At 41.2% G+C, this 20,337-nt stretch overlaps 1 protein-coding gene and 1 long non-coding RNA gene across 2 annotated transcripts in view; both read left to right on the forward strand.

The window, feature by feature from the left end:
* The window catches only part of LOC109935447 (band 4.1-like protein 4B), a 278,476-nt gene that overhangs the window by 10,307 nt on the left and 247,832 nt on the right, over positions 1-20,337 (forward strand). The window lies entirely within an intron of this gene.
* On the forward strand, positions 8,417-9,864 carry LOC125486497. The gene is made up of 2 exons (XR_007265163.1): positions 8,417-9,185; positions 9,617-9,864. It is a non-coding gene; the product is annotated as an uncharacterized LOC125486497 (long non-coding RNA).

Below are 20,337 nucleotides of genomic sequence, written 5' to 3' on the forward strand. Positions count from 1 at the left end.
CAAGACATAATAAAAAGCAAAACCAGAAATTGCTGGAAAAGTTCAGCAGGTCTGGTAGCATCTGTGGAGAGAAATTAGAGTTAATGTTTCAGGTCCAGTGACCCTTCTTCAGCAAAAGAAATAGAATAAGTTTGGGTGGAGCTGGAGAACAAGAATCAGAAATCAGACTGTACATTATAAGTCCCTAAAAAATAGTTGTAGTATCAGGCACAGTATAATGCTGCGTTTAGCAGTGCATGTAACAAGGGTAACATCATAATAATGAAGGACTTGAGTTTTCATATAGAATTTTTAAATCAATATCTCAGTAAGGAGGATGAGCTCAAAAAATACATAAAATGGCTTAGATCACTGTGTTGAGGAACTAACTTGAGAATAAGTTATTTATGATGTAGTGTTGTGCAGGGGAAAAGGGGTTAATTCATAGCTCACGGTGAAGGGGTTTCTAGGGAATAGTGATCATAAAATGTTTAACACAAGGGTGGAAGCACTAAAGAGAAGGCACAAATAATTATTTTTGGAAATATGGGAAACCAAAGGTTGTGAGAATGAGGGACTTAAAAACAATTATTAGTAAAGAAATAATACTGGAAAAATTATGGGGTTAAAAGTTTACAGATGCCCTGGACCCAATGACCTGCATCCTAGTGTTTTAAAACAGTGAATGCATTGGTTGTTTTTGTACAGAATTCCTGTATTCTGGAACAGTTTCCATATGTCGGAAACAAATCTGTGTCTACCATTTAAAAAATGAAGGGGTCAGAAAATTCGGCTGTACATCAGTGTCATATCAGTAGAGAAAGTGTTGGCATCTATGCGGAGGAATGTGGTTTGAGGGCACTTTCAAAATTATAGTATGATTTTGAGTCAACGTTGATTTATGACTGAAATCACTTTGACAAATATTGGATTTTTGAGGGTGTAATTAATTGGGTGTACTCATATAATACAGCCAAGTAGGTTAATTTTCAACTGTAAGCCCTTCTAACATAACTTTGGCAGGCTGTAGTAACAGAAGAATCTCCTTGTTGGCTATGCTTGATATGGTGTGGAACTCTATAGGTCAGCCTTTTATTATAAAAGCATTAGAGTATAAGAGTAAAACGTTATTTTTACCATTTTATGCAGAGCCTTAATGTGAGCACACCCCTAGTTGCATGTACAATTTTGATCACTTTTCAAAGTAGGATATACTTGTCTTAGAAGATAGTGCAGTTTCCCTAGTCTGCTCGGATGAAGAACTTGTATGATGAGGACAGATGGAGTACATTGACCCTATATTTCCAAGAAATTAGAAGAACAAAGATGATTTAATTGAAAGATTTAGCATTTTAGTAGGGGTTAACAGCATAGATGCTAGAAGGAATTTCCCTGGTTTGCCGACCTAAGAACTAGAGGGAATCCAGAGTTTCGGAATAAAAGGTTGTCATTTAGGACTGAAGTAAGGACTTCTTCATTCAGAGGATTGTGGATCTTTGAAGCTCTCTGTTCCACAGTGCTGTAGTTGCTCGTATGTTAGTTTATTTAAACCAGAATCAACATATTTTTGGACATCACAGAAATTGAGGAGTATAGAGGAGTTTGGGGAAGTAGAAGATCCATCATGATCTCATTGAATAATGGATGAGGGCTGAAGGACCAAATGCCCCACTCCCCCTAATTATATATATTTAAATTCACATTATTCAATGCTAAAGAACAGTTTAATGAAAACTGCGGTATAATTTTATTACATTGAGAAAAAGACTTCAATATTTTTACATGAATCAAATCATCTATCTTTTGTTCTTTGAGTAGAATTAAGTGAAATGAGTGGATGAATTGTATGTGCTGTTGGCAATAGGACACTTTATGGTTGGCTTATGGAGCCCTGATGTTCTTTGTTTTAGGAAGTTTTTAAGATTATTAATAATTTTGAATTATATTATTATTCCAATTAAAAGGAAACACAAACTAGGAAGAAGCTGTAAACATCAAGTAAAGGCCTTTTTTGTTAAACAGAATGACCTTTTTGCAAACACAAATTGAAGAAAACGAATCATTGTTACTAAAATTAGAGACTTCAACATAAAATTACATGATTAGCTTTGCCATAGAGTTTTAAATTTTTGCCAGAGTACTGCTATCAATTGTTGCATATGGGATCTGCCATGTGCAATAAAATTAGAAGTGTGGATGCCAGTACAGATGTAACAATCGTGGTAACCATGAAATATTGAATGCTAACTTCAATCATCTGATTGTACCTGAGATCTTTCATGGACTAAAATCTTACTTTTCAAGAAAGAAAGAAACATGAAACTATTATGCTGCATTGTCACCTGACCACACATTGAGGCAAGATGTGGGAGATTCATGTGGAATAAACAAAGCTGTATGTACGGAAACTAATATTTTTACATAAAGACATTTGAAGCCAGGCAACTGTGTCATTGTTGAGAAATTCATATCTCCTGTTTTAATTCATGCATGAATGATAATTTCACGTAATGGGAGATCAAAGACTTGCCTGCCAGTTATCCAGCTTGGAAAGACAGTGGAGCTAGACCCAAGAATATATGCTGAACTATGTTTCAATGACAGCTTTTTAGTAGCAGAGCAGAGAAAACGAAAGTAGATTTGTAAACAAGAACTGAAAGTTATCTCAGATTGCAGTGCCTGTTGGAAAAAAAAAGCACATTAGGAAAATAACCAAAAACAGAAATTGCTGGAGAAATTCAGCAGATCTGGGATAGAAAGTAGAGTTAATGTTTCGAGTCCAGGGGAACATTTTAGATTTCCAGCATCTGTAGTTGTTTGTTTTAATTAAGAAAATAACCATTTGTAGAGAACATAACGATTGTTAGTCTTCTGCCGCTGTTGAGGATACAAGTCAACCATTAAACTGTAGCCTGTTTAAGAATCATATACCTCAGGGACTATACCTATGAAACCTTTATTCTTCCTATCTGTACCAAATACACACCCTTTTAAAATTATTAGCGGTGTTTGTTGTGTGTTTTTGATATCATGGTTTTATTATTTTTCTCTCAGGGTTAGGAAGTAATAAAATTCCTCTTTCTTTCACTCAAGCAAAGCTTGATAATTGGTTCCTTCATTTTGTGGCAAATTATGTTTTAATTGAATGAGAGCTGCATGCTATAAAGAAATAAAAGTAATTGTTCTAACTGACCAAGAGGAGTTTAAAAAAGATGGGAGTCTTTTTTTTTCCCTCCTCACCTATTCTTAACACATGAAGATGATTTACATTCCTGATTTTGTTGCCTAGTTTGAAAACCTCAAATATGGCATTACCAGATTCTGAGTGTAACACAAAACAAAGATTCTGTATTTAAGGTTTCAAGAAGGAGCTTTTTTTTTTGCTGGGAGAATTCCCGAGGTAATGCTGGTTGTCCTAAATTTTGCTTAACCTTTTCAATTTAAAAGGGAATATTTTTGTTTTTGTGCCTTGTCTCCAGTCCATTGCTTATGCACCCTTTGTGAACCTTGACAGCTAGGGTGGATTTTGAACAATGGGAATCTGAGCTTGATCCAATCTTTTCCTAGTATTTATACATGTATTTCCAGCAACAGCTGCAAGATTAAGATCAAAAATGGGGACCTTGACTTTGCAAAAACTTATTGCTAAGTTTCTAATACAGCGTTTTCTGTTAATTAGCTAACATTAGACAGTTTCTTTTTTTATGTGTTGATGGATGTGCGTATTGTTGGTTAAATTTGCAGATGACACATACATGGAGGGACAGGTAGTGTTAAGGAAATGGGAGGCTGCAGAAGCAGTTGGGCAGGTGAGGAGAGTGGACAAAGTAGCAGATGGAATGCAATTTGGGAAAATGTGATGTTATGCATTTTGATACGAAGAATAATGGTGGAGACTATTTTCTAAATGGGGAAATGCTTCAAAAATCTGAGGGTCAACGGGATTTCGGTGTCCTAGTTCAGGAGTTTCTTAAGGTTAACATGCAGGTTCAGTTGGCAGTTAGGAAGGTAAATGCAACGTTAGCATTCATTTCAAAAGGGCTGGAATGCAGGAGCAGAGATGTATTGCTGAGGCTGTATAACGCTCTGGTCAGACTCCAGTTGCAATATTCTGAGCAATTTTGGGCCCTGTGTCTAAGGATCTGCTGGCCTTGGAGGAGATCCAGAGGAGATTTACAAGAATGATCCCAGGGATGAAAAGCTTGTCATATGAGGAGTGTTCGAAAACTCTGGGTCTGTATTAGATGGAGTTTAGAATGATGAGGGGAGTCTGATTGAAACTTACAGAATACTGCGGCTTGGATAGAGTGGCTATAGAGATATTTCCACCAGTAGGAGAGACTAGGACTTGAGGGCACAGCTTCGGAGTGAAGGGGCGACCCTTCAGAACTAGGTTGGGGAGGAATTTTTTGAGCCAGAGTGTGATGAATCTGTGGAACTCATTGCCACAGACGCATGTGGAGACCAAGTCATTGAGTGTATTTAAGACAGACAGATTCTTCATTGGTAAGAAGATGAAGGGTTTTCGGGAGAAGGCAGGAGAATGGGGTTGAGAAACATCAGCCATGATTGAATGATGGGAAAGACTTGAAGGGTTGAATGCCCTAATTCTGCTCCTATATCTTAGGGTCATGTAAATACTTCCAGTATTTATTACCCATCCCTAATTAAGAGTCATAGTGGGCTGGAGTAACAGTTAGGCCAGACTAGGTCAGGACAGCACAACACAACACAGCACAGCAGTTTCCTTCTGTAAAGGACACTGAGTGAACTAGATGGGTTTTTTCAAACCTATTTTTCTAATCAACCTGTCCAGAGATGTTATTACACACCTCTGAAGCAGGTGTGACTTCAACCCAGCCCTCACATTCCAGGGGTTGGGACACTACCACTGTACCATGAGAGGGCCCTTTAAAATCCTACTGCGTCTGGTATTCCTAGGTGGTCTCCCATCCAAGTATGAACCAGGCCTGAGTCTGCTTAGTTTCTGAGATCAGATGAGATCCGGTGTTTCCTCACTTATAACAATCGACAATGGTTACATGGTCATCATGTGACTCCTTTTAATTCCAGAATTTACTAGGGCTCTGTTGAAGGGCAGTACCTGAAATGTTAACTATCACTTCTCTCCATAAAATTTCTTCTTGACCTGCTGAGTATTTCTGATATTTTCTGTTTTTGTTTTAGATTTCCACAATCCATGACTTTTTGAAAAAAGAATGCGACGGCTTTGACCGTAAGGAAGCAGTTAATTTATCTAATTCTTGACACAAACCTACTGTTCTCCCCAGTTCATCCAGTTTTCGTTCGTTGAAACCAATGAAGAGCTTTGTTTATCTCTCATGTTCCTGCTTTGAATAGTTTACACCTGAAACATTAACTAGTGTTTTTTGATTCACAGCACCTGTGTGTTCCCAGCATTCATAAATGACCCTTTTCAGTACGGTATTTTCCTCACCCTGTCCTTCGTTTTCAGCAGTTTTCCACTGAGCTTTGTTTTGGTTTTTTTGGTTTGTTTTTGGAAATCTGTAATCGTAAGGTGCTAGCTTGGATTTTCAATGCGACATACAACTCCTTTACTGTAATTGAGCAATGATCACTTTTTTGTGACTCAGTTTGGTTGTTTACATGCTGAGAGCTATTTCCCAGAATTTCACTGAACAAAAATGACTATGTCTCAGTGCCAAGGGACCCATGTTCAGTTCTAGCCTCGGGCCGTGTAGAGTTTGCACGTTCTCCCCATGGCTGAGATAACAAGGTGTAGAGCTGGATGAACACAGCAGGCCAAGCAGCATCAGAGGAGCAGGAAGGCTGACGTTTCGGGCCTAGACCCTTCTTCTCTCCCGATGGCTGTGTGCGTTTTCTCCGGATGCTCTGGTTTCCTCGCACAGTCCAAAGACGTGTAGGTTAGGTAGTTCGGCTGTGCCAAATTGCCCATGGTGTCCGGGGATGTGGCTGCTAGGTAGATTAGCCATGGGAAATGCAAGGTTATAAGGGATATGGGGTAGGGAGGTGGGTCTGGGTGGGATTCTCTTTGGAGGGTCGATATGAACTCTGGGCTGAATGGCCTGCTTCCACACTGTAGGGATCTATGATTCTATTGAATATCCTTTATTGTCACGTTTATGTAATATAAAATACATTGAAAAGTGTGTACCATCGTTGTGCATAAGCGCCAATCACATTAACTTAGAATAAAGTAGTAAAAGGAATATAACTTTAAAGAGAGTCCAGACTTTCCTTCTCCACTGCTGTGGCATGCCGTCGCCAGAGTCCTGCTCCAGGCTTCCCAGTCCACACCGTGCCACCGAGAGTGTCCCTCGGCCTCTCCATCGTTCCGGGGACACGGCCCATCAGTCGCCTCCTCAGGTTGCCTGCTCCAGCGCTCACCGTCGCTTGCCTCAGATTGCCTTCTCTCGCCTGGTACTGTTCGTGCCTCCGGCTTGCGCTGACTAACCGCGCGATGCTTATGAATTGTATTTTTTTTTGCCTAGCTGATGTTTGTATTTGAACTCTCATTTTTAAAATTAAAAATAATTATAATCTACTTTGCTTCATGGAATCCATGAAATCAAATATAAAATTAACTGTCCAATTGGGGATTCATGAAAACGATGGGCTGGGTTATCTTCAGCTGCATTCAATGTTTTGGACTATATTACATTTCTGTAGGATATTGACTTTTGCTCAACTAGTTGGGCTCCTTGGAGCTGAGTTTAGTTTTACTTTCTTCATTTCCCAGTTCTTTGTGTCAGTCGTGACTCAGTTGGAAATACTCTTATCACCTCTTGAGTCATGGGGTTCCAGAATCAAGTCCCATTCCAGCGGCTTTGGCCTAAAAGTGTAGGCTGACACTCCAGTGCAATACTGAGATATTAGAATGAGATATTAAACTGTGGATCCATCTAGTAATTATCTTGCAGCCACTTGAATAAGTCTGTTGTGCGGAATTTGCTGCCAGGTTTCCTACATAGCAGCACAGGACCTCAAAAATGCTTAACTGGCTTTGAGATGTCTGGTAGTAGTGAAAAATCATTACATAAATGCAAGATTTTTCTTGCCTTTTTACCTTATTTTAATTTTGTCTGTCAGCAGTGAAACATATAAAGACTGAGTATGGAAATAATGAAACTGTCTATCCGTTATTGCTTTTATTTCATGCTGTTGTGCTGTTCTGATTTTCTTTTTATCCTTTGCAATCATCACTGTTTTCAGTTTCTCTTTTCACTCCCAGTAGACTGCCAACCACCCTGCAGTGCCATATATGTTGAAAAAAAAGCAAATGGTATGTTGTAAAGAAATCTGAAGTACAATCTTAAAAGACTTTATTTTTTAAATTGCATGCATTTATTGCATTTACTGGCAACCACTACTAATGGATATTTGCAGAAAATAATTCCTCTATTTGTTCAAGTTGAGATTCATTTATCTTATCAGAATATTTCAATAATGTTTTACCAGAGGCCACAAACCCAAGCCTAAGATTAACTTCCACAAATATAAGACACATTCTCATAATTTTTAATAATGGTAGCAGCATGAAATGGCATCTGTGCTATGGAATTGCAAAATAAGCAATATAATACCTGAACTGCACCCATGAATGTCAGTGTGATGTTAGGTACATAGGCTGTATGTCCCAAGAACTGGTAGATCTATCAAACAATATGTCTCTTCAGTTGATCATAAGAGGCAGAGTACTGACTGCCTGTCAACTAACCCATGCTTGCACAACTCAGAATTTAGTATCTGGTATTAAATGTGACACTGTGATCGGATAGCAAATTGGCCTTGTGGCAGGAAGCAGATGATGATGGTTGGATGGTGTTTTTTGTGATTGGAAGCTTGAGTCCAATGGCATACGAGAGCATTCGAGGCTTGGTCCCTTGCTGATTATGTACATGAATGATCCAGACATGAATGTATGATTAGTAAGTTCGTAGATGACATGAAAATTGCTGGTGTAGTAAATAGAGAGGAGAAAAGCCTTAGACCACAGAATCATACAGACAGGCTGAACAGTGATAAATGGAAATTAATCCTGAAAAGTGAGAGATTTTGGAAGGAGGACTAACAAGGCAATGAAGTACCTGTTGAATGGTAGGACCCAAGGAAGTACAGAAGATCAGAGGGGCCTTGGTATGCATGTCCATATTTCCTTGAGGGACACTTGAGATACTTGCCTTTATTAGTCAAGTCGTGGGGATGTACAGCACGGAAGCAGACCCTTCAGTCCAACTCGTCCATGCCGACCAGATATCTTAAATTAAGCTAGTTCCATTTTGCCAGCATTTGGCCCATATCCCTATAAACCCTTCCTATTCATATAGCCATCCAGATGTCTTTTTAATGGTGTCTTTATACCAGCCTCCTCCACCTCTGGCAGCTCATTCCATACACACAGCACCCTCTAGAAAAGCTGAGTGCAGTTCTGGTTGCCACATTGTAAGAAGGATGTAATTATACTAGAAAAAATACACAAAAGACTCAACAGGATATTGCCTGGGCTGGAGTGATCCTGCTATGAAGAAAGACTAGAGAGGCTGGAATTGTTTTCCTTGGAGCAGAGAAGGGTGAGGGAGGATCTGATTGAGGCATGCAAAGTTCTGAGGGGTATATACAGTAGGTAGGGAGAAATGTTTTCCCCTTCGTAGAGGTATCAGTAACCAGGCGAGCATGATTTAAGATAAGGAGCAGTTCATTTAGAGGGATTTGAGGAAAATGTTCATCCAGAAGTTTGTGGGTATCTAGAACTCACTTGCTAAAAGTGTGGTAGATGCAGGAACACTTAAGACATTCAAGAATTATTAAGATGACCACTTAAAATGCCATAATGTACAAGGCTATAAGGCCAAGTGCTGGAAAATGAGATTAGAATTGACAAATGTTTGATGACTGACACAGACATGATGGGCTGAAGGACCCTTTCTATGATGTAAAAATCTGATTCTATGACCTTCACTTAAGTAATTGCACCAGTTTTAATTTTTTACTGTACATAAAATACACATTTTATATACCTCTTTTAATATCTCCATGTTCTTTTCTCAGGAAAGTTATCAAAATACCTTTTTTTTCAATGTGTAAGTGCCATAACTGAATGAGGATATTATCTATTGGTTTTCAGTAGAATGGGTGGAAGGAGAATAAACAAATTACTTGCGATGTACATACTTACCCCTGATAGATTTGAAACTTCTGATCAGGTAAATAACTTGTGGAGTGGGAGAAGTTCCTTAGTATGAAAGCTCTGATATATTCTAGAAATAGTTGTTTTCTTATAAAGTGTGGGTTTGCCTAATATTTTGCTGGTATCATGTTGAGAAAACTTTATTTTGAAGATATACTCGCTTAAACTGGGAAACTTCACATACAACTTTGCTGATGGTTAACAGCTTGAAATATTTGTATTTTCTTCTTTATTGGGAATGATGAAAATCTAACATGTAAATGACTGTGAAGTTGAAGCTTTACTAGCTTATTTTTAAAACATGTCCCATCATTCTTTTTGTCATGATATCGACAAAAGGCACAGCTTTCTAGAAAATGTGTTTTGTGAAAGAGCTTTGTAGATTTTGTTTGAAAAATATATTTTGCAATGTTAACCCAAATAACATCTTAGCTATTTTGTTCACAGTATACAGCCCTGAAATGATGGAAAGAATAAATCAATTAGGGCCGCTAAGAAAAGCCAGCAGAAGACCCACCCTTATCAAACCAAGTCCAAACATGCACAGCCAGGTTCCCAAATGTAGCTGACATCTAGATCATTCGACATTCTCACAAAGAAGGCGACTTTCAGCTGAAACCTTTAGTGGGAAAAACTGTAGCAATTGTATTCTTTTATAATCTAATTGCAATAAACATACAGTAATGACCATTTCAGCTTTGTGCACCAGCAAGGTACCTTGGATGTCATACTTCTCAAAATGAAAGAATGAAATAACACAGTTTGCCCTGACAAATGTTTTGTTGCTTCATTTATACTATTGCTCACTTGTAAGATTTTCTTATCGACTCTGGTGATATAACTTTTGAAAGTACAAAATCATGACATAGTTCACAGCATTGTGCAACGTTCTGGTCTGATGATGATAAATGCTGAACAGATGTACACACAATTGCAGTTTTTTGACTGAGTGCTTCAGCTCTGGGAGCCCTGTTATTCGTTAATGTGAATTTCTGATGATAAAACTATCCATTACATGCCATATGCATAAGCCAATGTATAAATTGTATTTCAAAACAATTATGAACAATTCCTGTACTACTGGTGAGCTAGCTTATATTAATTGTAATGCAGCTATTAAACATATAATTTAAAGATTTGATCAGTTAGAAACGGATTATAATACTTTGAAAAATCATCTGCAGATCCTCCCTTTGTGCATTTCAAAGGCACCGTTTCTTAATGGTGTACAATAGCTCCCCAATGGCCATTTATCCGGAGTCCTGCGAAGAACGTTGAAAGGGCTATTTTTTTTTAAACATAGAGGCGGCACGGTGGCTCAGTGGTTAGCACTGCTGCCTCACAGGGCCAGGGACCCGGGTTTGATGCCACCCTTGGGCGACTGTGCAGACTCCACACAGACATTCTCCCGTGTCTGCATGGGTTTCCTCTGGGTGCTCCGGTTTCCTCCCACAGTCTAAAGATGTGCAGGGTAGGTGGTTTGACCATGCAAAATTGCCCATAGTGTTCAGGGATGTTTAGGTTAGGTGGGGACGACATGGGGAATTGCATGGGTAGGGGGCTGGATCTGGGTGGGATGCTCTTCAGAGGGGCGGTGTGGACCTGTTGGGCCACATGGCCTGTTCCCACACTGTAGGGATTCTGTGATCTGGGATTCTGTGACGTAAGTTGTATATAACCTGAAATTTGACAATTGAATTGTGTACTCTACTCATAGTTCATCATGGCAGCTGCAGGTGTGGTGCTGAGGAGATTTGGCATGATTGGGAAATATGAAAGATGTAATATGTGTTCAAGTGAAGAGTATCTTGGGTGTATGCGTGAAAACTATAGCGCAATAGTTCTCCAGATTTTTGGTTGAACGGTCTTGTTTTGATTTAATTTACATTAGTATTCATGGTTTCCGAATCTATTATTATACGACTTGTTGTTTACACTGAAGTGTTGCATATTAAGACTATTTTAATACGACTGTTCCATAAATTTTTTGAGAAAATCTACTTGGCTCATAGGAAGATGGTTGTGGTTATTGGAGGTCAATCATCTCGGTTCTAGAACATCTCTGCAGGAGTTCCTAAGGGTAGTGTCTGAGGCCCAACCATCTTCAGCAGGCTTCATCAATGATCTTCCCTCCATTATAAAGTCATGAATGGGGAGGTTCTCTGATGACTGTACAATCCAGGCTTGGGCTGAAAAGTGACAAATAACATTCATGCACACAAATGCCAGGCAGTGACCATCTCTGAGAGAATCTAACCATTGTAACATCCATTGATCAGAAACTAAACTGGACAAGCCAAATAAATACAGAGACTACAAAAAAAGGTCAGAGGCCAGGATGACTGCAGTATGTAACTCACTTCCTGACTGTCAAACCTTGTTCACCATCTACAAGGCGTAAGCAAGGCGTGTGATAGAATACTCCTCACTTGCCTGGATAAGTCCTGCTCCAGTAATGCTCTGTAAGCTTGATACCTTCTAGGACAAAGCAGCCTGCTTTATTGGCACCACATCCACACAGACCCACTGCTTCCACCACCAACACTCAGTATCAGCTGTGTACACCATCTACATGATACATTGCAGAAATTCGCCAAAGCTCTTTAGATAACTTCCTAACCCACAACCACTTCCATCTTGATGGACAAGTGCAGCAGATGTATGGGAACACTACCACCTGCAAGTTCCCCTCCAAGCCTCTCATCATCCTGATTTGGAAATTTATCACTGTTCCTTCACTGTTGCTGGGTTAAAATCATGGAATTTCCTACCAATAGGTATGAGATTCCCTATGGGTCTATCTGCAGCAGATGGGCTGCAGATGGAATCAGAAAGATAGCTCGCCACCAGCTTCTCAAAGGCAACTAGACATGGGCAATAAATACTGCCACAGCCATGTTTCATGACTAATTTTACTTTTGTGCCACTCCCAGTATTGCTCCAAATGTATGCTCTACCTCCCACCTCTTGTCAAACCAGTCTCGGCATTTGTGTAGTCTTGACCATGGTGCCAAGGGCAGTCCCCATGTTATGCGCTGTTGAGGCTGACACTGCATAGTAAGCACATTCACATCATTTAATGGAATCCTGGAAAATCTGTATATCCCAGTTTGAGAACCTCTGCTAGAGACATTATGTGGATTTATGAAGGCTTCCCTCAATAAGAAATTGAGAATGTCATGTTCTGAAATACTCTTATTATCTGCTAAATTGTATTCTGGTTGCCTGTCTCAGAGAGCTGCTCAGCTTGCAACGATTTACTTTCTGTCACCTTCATTGCTCTGAATATTTATTGTTGTTTTACTGCCTTTCAATAAAATATTGACTATTAACTATCTTTTATTTCATTGCCTGTATCATCTTTTGTGAGATCATGTGTGATCACTGTTGTAATTTGTTGTTTCACATTGTGTTTGAGTCTTTGAATGGTAGGAAGGCCGCTGTGTAAGGTCAAGTGTCAGACCTCCTGCCAATTATTTGAATGGTGCTATCAGGAGAGGTTGGAGTGTCCAGGAGAGGACCAAGGTGTTGAGTAGATAATGGTCCTTTGAAATGCTGAAAAGGGAGAACTGGGATGATGTATATTTTGTAGCATCATGCTGGATCTGGTGAATATGGTTAAATATAGAGGGTGGACAGATGGAGGATGAGGATGAGAATAACCTCTCCTGAGTCTGGGAGGGAGGCAAGAGGGTGAGATCGGACGTGCATGAAGTGGACCACAGTTGACAGGACTTTCCTCCATGCTGGGTGCGAATTCTTGGATGAGGAGAAAGGAATTCACTTGTACTACTAGCAATTTAGCATACTCTTTTCACTGTTCAGTGTGACCTCCTGTACATTTGGTGAGATCAAGTACAGATTTGGTGACCTCGCTGTGGAACTCCTATGGTCTATCCAGAAGCATGACTCCAAGGTTCGTGTCACTTAACATTTTAATTCTCCACCTTGCTCCCACTCTTCACCTTTCTGTGCATGACCTACCACAATGTTCCAATAAAGCTGAACAGAAACTTGAGGAAAAGCATCTCACTTTCATAGGATCTGAATAGTCCAGAAAGAGGCCATTTGGCCTATCAAGTCTACACCGACCCTCCTAAGAGTATCCCACCCAGACCCAGCCCCCTACCCTTTCCCCAAAAAGCCACATTTACCACTGCTAATCCACCAAGTCTATACATCCCTGGACACCACAGGCAATTTAGCATGACCAATCCACCTAACCTGCACATCTTTGGACGGTGGGAGGAAACCAGACCATCCAGTGGAAACCCACACGGACGTGGGTAGAATACACAAACTCCATGCAGTTCGTTGCCAAGCCTGGTGCTGTGAGGCAAAAGTACTAACCACTGAGCCACTTCATGTCAGCACTCCACAGCACAGTTTTCTAGGTTCAATATTAAGTTTAACAACTTGAGATAATTTGCTACCTCCATTTTGTTAGCCTTATTTCTTTCATTATCCCTTCATGTTGCATTCAGTTGTCTGCTAAATAACCATTCTGGATTCAGCATTGATTCTTTACTATATCCATGAGCATCCTTTTTGGCTTTTGCATCAGAATGATTTGCTAGTTAATCTCTCCTTCCCTCCGTCCTATCGTAGACTTTCCCTTCTGTTCTTCCTATGAATTCTCCACATACCCTCCCCTTCCAATGTTGAAAATTTTATGCTTCTAGCTTCCTCCTGTACTGATGTAAGATAATCAAACTAAAATGTTAACTCTTTTTCTCCAAAGATGCAGCCTGACCTACTGAGCATCTTTTTTATTTTTGTTTCAATTATTTTAGTGTCTAGGTGTCCAATATAAGCATATGCTTGTGGAGGAGGTCAGAGAGGCTAAAACAAGTCTGGAAGATGAAACTTGAGCTTGCTGGAGTGAGGTTTTCCCCCCCCACCAACAAATCAAAATGATAAATCTATTTTCAGTAGTTGCTCTTGTCTAGGCATTCTTCATAGATTTGTGCAAGAAGAGGAGATATTCGATCCATTGTGTCTGTACTAGCCCTAGAAACACCTATTCAAGTCATTTCACTTCTCTTTCCCCATAGGTGAGCAAGGTTTCCTTTCAAGTATTTATTCAGCTCTGTTTTTAAAGTCACTATGGGAATATGTTTCCATTACCTATCTGATAGTCCTTTCCTTTCCAACTCATTGCTGAATTTTTTTTAATCCCCCACACCGCCCGTTTCTATCTCCTTCCCAAAAAACCACAAACCTGACTGCCCTGGTCGACCCATTGTCTCTGCCTGCTCCTGCCCCACCGAACTTATCACCACCTATCTCAACTCCATTTTCTCCCCCTTGGTCCAGGAACTCCCTACCTACGTCCGTGACACCACCCACGCCCTCCACCTCCCCTAAAACTTCCAATTCCCTGGTCCCCAACACCTCATCTTTACCATGGATGTCCAGTCCCCATACACCTGCATTCCCCATGCAGATGGCCTAAAAGCCCTCCGCTTCTTCCTGTCTCGCAGGCCAGACTAGTCCCCCTCCACCGACACCCTCATCCACTTAGCTCAATTCGTCCTTGCCCTTAATAACTTCTCCTTCAATTCCTCCCACTTCCTACAGACAAAGGGGGTGGCCACAGGTACCCACATGGGCCCATACTATGCCTGCCTCTTTGTAAGATACGTGGAACAATCCCTCTTCCGAAGCTACACTGGCCCTAAACCCCACCTCTTCCTCCGTTACATCGATGACTGTATCAGCACCGCCTCGTGCTCCCACGAGGAGCTTGAATAGTTCATCCACTTCACTAACACCTTCCACCCCAACATTAAGTTCACCTGGACCATCTCTAATACCTCTCTGTTTCCATCTCTGGCAACCACCTGGAAACCGATATCCATTTCAAGCCTACCGACTCCCACAGCTACCTCGAATGCACCTCCTCCCACCTGCCTTCCTGCAAAAATGCCATCCCCTATTCCCAATTCCTTTGCCTCCGCCGCATCTGCATCTGGGATGAGGCATTCCAGACATCCCAGATGTCCTCATTTTTCAAGGACCGCAACATCCCCCCCCCACCACAGTGGTCGAATATACCCTCGACGCGTCTCCTGCATTTCCCGCAACTCATCCCTCACACCCCCTCCCCACAATAACAACCAAAACAGGATCCCCCTTGTCCTCACGTACCACCCCACCAACCTCCAGAACCAACGCATCATCCTCTGGCGCTTCCGCCATCTGCAATCTGACCTCACTACCAAAGACATTTTTCCCTCCCCACCCTTATCTGCTTTCTGGAGGGACCACTCTCTCTGTGACTCCCTCGTCCGCTCCACACCCCCCACCAGCCCCACCACCCCTGGCACTTTTCCCTGCAACCGCAGGAAGTGCTACAGCTGCCCCTACACCCCCCCCTTCTTATCCCCATTCCAGGCCCCAAGAAGACCTTCCACATCAAACAGATGTTCACCTGCACAGCTGCTAATATGGTATACTGTATTCGCTGTTCCCTATGTGGCCTCTTCTACATCGGGGAAACCAAGCGGAGGCTTGGGGACCGCTTTGTGCAACACCTACGCTCGGTTCGCAACAAACAACTGCACCTCCCAGTCGCAAACCATTTCAACTCCCCCTCCCACTCCTTAGACGACATGTCCATCCTTGGACTCCTGCAGTGCCACAACGATGTCACCCAAAGGTTACAGGAACAGCACCCCGTATTTCGCTTGGGAACTCTGCAGCCCAATGGTAACAATGTGGACTGCACAAGCTTCAAAATCTCCCCTCCCCCAACGGCATCCCAAAACCAGCCCAGCTTCTCACTGCCTCCCTAACCTGTCCTTTCTCCCACCTATCCCCTCCTCCCACCTCAAGCCCACCCCCATCTCCTACCTACCAGCCTCATCCCGCCCCCTTGACCTGTCCCTTCTCCCTGGACTGACCTATCCCCGCCAAACTCCCCACCTACACTCGCCTTTACTGGCTCCACCCCTGCCTCTTTGACCTGTCTGCCTCCTCTCCACCTATCTTCTCCTTTATCCATCTTCTACCTGCCTCCCCCTCTCTCCTTATTTCTTTCAGAATCCCCTTCCTCTCCCCCATTTCTGAAGAAGGGTCTAGACCTGAAACGTCAGCTTTCCTGCTCCTCTACTGCTGCTTGGCCTGCTGTGTTCATCCAGCTCTACACCTTGTTATCTCAGATTCTCCAGCATCTGCAGTTCCTACTATCAGTGATGCTATATACTTGCTTTCCAGTTTCAATGCACTGCTTTGTGCTTGACAGCTCTGACTTCTATGGCAGTGGGTTTTGCATTATTGCCTTCAAAAGCACAACCATTCATCTCAAGAGGCAGCAAATATCTGGCATTATTGTTAGAAATTGGAATAGTTTTTTCTCTAGTTGAAAGAAAACTAGCGATGTGGTTTCTCCCTCATTGGCTTTGTATTGCAGTAAACCCGTGTACCAGAACTAGTAACAAAATAAACTTGAGCATTTGTTTGGTGATGTGGTTTTATGCAATTTGTTGTAATGTAAAGAAGGCATATTTGAATATCAATGGCAGCCTAGGTATTTACAGGCTGTTTTCTTTCTTAAAATGGATGTATAAGGCATTTAGTTTTTGTTCAGAATCTTGAGATGCTTTACAATTGTTCTTTCATGTCTAGCTTAGGACTTAAAAAAAGGGAGCCATTGGATTTTAATAAACCTCAACTTTGTACTAATAGACTATTATGGCAGTGTAAAATTTCTGTTATCTGCATCAAAAGATACTAAAGTGCAAACTCTGTAGTGATCAGCATCTGGTTAAATGCTTAATGTTTTTCGAGGATTATTGGAACAGCAAAAGAACTTTAAGTTTATGTATCTATCCAGCAATTTTCTGTTTTGAAAATGGAAACTGTTAGTTAATTTTGACAGAAGTACTCTTTTAAGTGTTGATAGCATAATGTGGAACTGGATTTAGAGATATTATTGACACATAGAGGTGAGTGTTGGAGAGAGGGGCCAAATTTAACTGATATGCATAGTTGAAACAATAAGATGAATGACAAATCTAAGGTTAAAGACTGAAATTCTAGGTTTAAGTTATTTCGTCTTCCATTTTGCTGGTGCTCATTAACTGCTCTAAAACAATTTTTTGGACATTATCAACACTAGTTGACTTATTTCAATAAATGTACAAATAAACAATGGTTTAACTGTAATACTATTCTTCTTTAGCACTATATAATTTTCCTTGAATAAAAGCTATGTGTAACCATTACATTTAAAAACCTCAGAGAAGGTATTATTAAGGCAAGTAAGCTATCAGAAATATCTATTAAAAATGAAGTGAATAATTTGAGATGAAAGTCTGAATAAAACACATGCACAGTCATGTTTTTCATATGAAACCTAACCTGATGATGCAGATAACTACTTATCTTCAGCATAGCCAGCTGATTTGCTGAAAGCTGAAGCATCTGAAGGTCTGGATTAACTCAGTTTCTGTGACAGAGCTGTAAACTTAATTACTTGGTAAGTATGTTTGTACAAGTCACAAGCTGGAACAGTGTATTGAAGGATTTGGAGATAGTAGGAACTGCAGATGCTGGAGAATCCGAGACAACAAGGTGCAAGGCTGGATGAACACAGCAGGCCAAGCAGCATCATAGGAGCAGAGAGGCTGACGTTTCGGGCCTAGACCCTTCATCAGAAAAGGGGGAGGGGAAGGGGGTTTTGAAATAAATAGGGAGAGAGTGGGAGGCGGATAGAAGAGGGATGGAGGAGAGGATAGGTGGAGAAGAAACAAACAGGTCGAAGAGGCGGGGATGGGGCCAGGAAAGGTGAGTGTAGGTAGGGAGTTAGGAAGGGGATAGGTCAGTCCAGGGAGGACGGACAGGTCAAGGGGGCGGGATGAGGTTGGTCGGTAGGAGACGGAGGTGCGGCTTGAGGTGGGAGGAGGGGATAGGTGGGAGGAAGAACAGGTTAGGGAGGCAGGGACGAGCTGGACTGGTTTTGGGATGCGGTGGGGGGAGGGGAGATTTTGAAACTTGTGAAATCCACATTGATACCATTGGGCTGCAGGGTTCCCAAGCGGAATATGAGTTGCTGTTCCTGCAACCTTCGGGTGGCATTGAAGGATTTGATGTTCTGGTCCTGCTCACAAGCAAGCCTGAGTGATCGCTTAAAAAAAACACTCCAGCACTCTGTAATAGCTTTCCCTTCAGGTGTCAACAGTACTTTTTCCAACCAATCTTAGTTTAGAATGGACAATTTTGAAACCAAGTCAAACTAGTTCCTTGCAAGATCAGAATCATGCTGGTAGACCATGCCTGACAGCTTACGATTCTTACTAACCGACCACTTTTCTACGTGAACTCAGCTGTGTCATAATGCCATGGATCAGAGACTTATGATCTAGGCTGACGGAGAGAGTGTATACACTCAGTTATGTTAGCATTTCAAGTGGGTATAAGGGATCCTGTACTATTGAGGGAATGCAAGCAAGTTATTCCCAAATTCCTGGTCAAGATATTTTTCTAATCAAACCTGTTCAGAGATGTTGTTATGCATCTGCGAAGCAGGTGGGATTTGAATCTTGGTCTTTGGCCCAGAGCTAAGGACAAGACCATTGTACCACAACAGCCCCAAATTCCTGGTCAATCATATCCCTCAATTAGCACAATTTAAATAGATTTTGTCATTATTACAGTGCTGTTTGTGAGAGCTTGCTACATGCAATTTGGCTGCCACATTTCCTGTACTGAGTGTATGAACATCAAGTGCTTTGGGCATCATTGTGTTGTGGAATGGAAATATTTTGTCTTTCTGAACGAGACAATAAGTATGTTGATTTCTAAAGGCTTGGTATTTCCAAACTATGTCTGTGGGCAAGGGACTAAACTTAGAATTGGGTAAATGATGCTTGGATAATGTTATAATCATCTTAGTGGCGATGTCAACTGCTAATTTTATGAAGCACCTTCTGGTTAAGAACTATATGACAGTAACATTTAAAATCCTGGTCTGGATTTTGATTTTGTGGTCAGGGCTGAAGGAATTGTACTCACCATTCAATGCATCTTCACTTACTGAAGGACTTGCATGTTCCTTTACACTGGAATCTGTCACTGTTTTAGAACACTAAAGCAGCATTGAACAGTCTTAAAAAATATCTAAGGTCTGTTAATAGCACAAGGAAAGGTGCAACTTCTCAACCAACCAGATTGAAGAAACCTTTTTGTGACAGAGAGCTTAAGTTAGGAAATGCAAATTACAGTATTTAATTCAGTTTAAAATCATGTAGAGAAAACAAAGCAGCGGGGCAAAGGTATTTTTAAATTTCCAACAGTAGTTAATGTTGAAAGAATGAAACTCTACTCTTATTAGTTTTGAGTTGGAGAGATAGGGATAGTCAACATGGCTCTGTGCATGGAAAATCGTGAGTTTTTTTTGAAGTAATGAAGAAGATTGAGGGCAGAGTGGTGGATGTGACCTATATGGACTTCAGTAAGGCGTTTGACAAGGTTCCTCACGATAGGCTGATTAGCAAGGTTAGATCACATGGGATACGGGGAAACTAGCCATTTGGAGCCAGAGGGTGGTGGTGGAGGGTTGCTTTTCAGACTGGAGGCCTGTGACCAGCGGTGTGCCACAAGGATCAGTGTTGGGTCCGCTGCTTTTTGTCATTTATGTAAATGATTTTGATGTGAGGCATTGGAAGTATGGTTAGTAAGTTGGCAGATGACATCAAAATTGGAGGTGTAGTGGACAGCGAAGAAGGTTATCTCAGAGAAAAAGAGATTTTGATCAGGTGGGCCAATGGCCGAGGAATGGCTGATGGAGTTTAATTTAGATAACTGTGAGGCACTACATTTTGGAAAGGCAAATCAGGGTGGGATTTGTATGCTTAATGGTAAGGTCACGGGGAGTGTTGCTGAACAAAGAGACCTTGGAGTGCAAATTCATAGTTCCTTGAAAGTGGATAGGTAGATAGAATAGTGAAGAAGGCATTTGGTATGAGTGCCTTTATTGGTCAGTGCATTGAGTATAGGAATTGGGAGGTCGTGTGGCGGCTATACAGCACATTGATTAGGCCACTTTTGGAATATTGCATGCAATTCTGATCTCTCTGCTATAGGAAGGATGTTGTGAAACTTGAAAGGGTTCAGAAAAGATTCACAAGGATGTTACCAGGGTTGGAGGGTTTGAGCTGTAGGGA

The sequence above is a fragment of the Rhincodon typus genome, chromosome 2 (assembly GCF_021869965.1).
Source record: "Rhincodon typus isolate 14 chromosome 2, sRhiTyp1.1, whole genome shotgun sequence".
Lineage (NCBI taxonomy): Eukaryota > Metazoa > Chordata > Chondrichthyes > Orectolobiformes > Rhincodontidae > Rhincodon > Rhincodon typus.